Genomic DNA, 978 nt, shown 5'->3' with positions numbered 1-978 from the left:
CCCAAGTTGCAAATATGATTTTTCTTTTCACTGGGAGTATTTGCCTCAAAAGAGAAATTGTTTGTAGAAGATAGTAAGAAATACCCTTTCATTTATTTATTCTGACTAGTACAAAATTTGAGGTTCAAAAGTCGTAAGTATTTATCTCAGTTCTGACCTTTGTTTCCCCCCCCCTTGGTGTTACATAAAACATTACAATAGCCTTCTTAATCCCAGCACTCGGGAGGCAGAGGCAGGCGGATCTCTGTGAGTTCGAGGTCAGCCTGGTCTACAAAGTGAGTTCCAGGGCAGCCTCCAAAGCTACAGAGAAACCCTGTCTCGAAAAACCAAAAAAAAAAAAAAAAAAAGTGGCAATGCCTTAATCATCAAGGTGTTGCAAGGCCAGAGGGCCCCTTCCATCCTTGTCAAGAGAAGTGCTAAGGAGAAGTCACCTTTTATACAACACACCGTGACCTCCCTAAATTACTTCTACAACACAACATAGCCTTCCTTAAATAAGTTAAAGTATGTTCACTAATCCCAAAAGGACCCATAAAGATCTTAATGGAAGAAAGAAAAATAATAATAAAAGAAGTTCCTGGGGGTGGGCTGGTTTAACCCCCAGAAACAGCTGACCCGACAAAGGTTAACTCTTGAATCCCAGGCATCAGCCTGGGAATCCAGCATGAGACTGATCAAGACCCCCTGAATGTGAGTGTCAGTGAGGAGGCCTAGGTAATCTATTGAGCCTTGGGCAGCAGATCAGTACTCATCCCGAGTATACACACGGACTTTGGACTCCCATCCAACAATGTGAGGTGCACTCTCACCCTGAACTCTTGGGGAAGGGTCTAGGCCCTGCCCTATATGAAATGACAGACTATGGACACCCCCACAGAGGGCCTCACCCTCCCTGGGGAAATGAGGGGATAATGGGGGGTGAGGGGAGGGCACGGGAGGAGAGGAGGGAAAGGGAGAGGGACCTGGAACTGACTTGTG

The 978-nt window shown here is 45.9% G+C and overlaps 1 pseudogene; it reads right to left on the bottom strand.

The window, feature by feature from the left end:
- Positions 1–331: 331 nt before the first annotated feature.
- On the bottom strand, positions 332–445 carry LOC121134205 (annotated as a pseudogene).
- Between the last annotated feature and the right edge of the window lie 533 nt (positions 446–978).

The sequence above is a fragment of the Mesocricetus auratus genome, unplaced genomic scaffold (genome assembly GCF_017639785.1).
Source record: "Mesocricetus auratus isolate SY011 unplaced genomic scaffold, BCM_Maur_2.0 Super-Scaffold_100026, whole genome shotgun sequence".
NCBI classification, from domain to species: Eukaryota; Metazoa; Chordata; class Mammalia; order Rodentia; family Cricetidae; genus Mesocricetus; species Mesocricetus auratus.
This window is presented reverse-complemented; position numbering and strand designations above follow the sequence as displayed.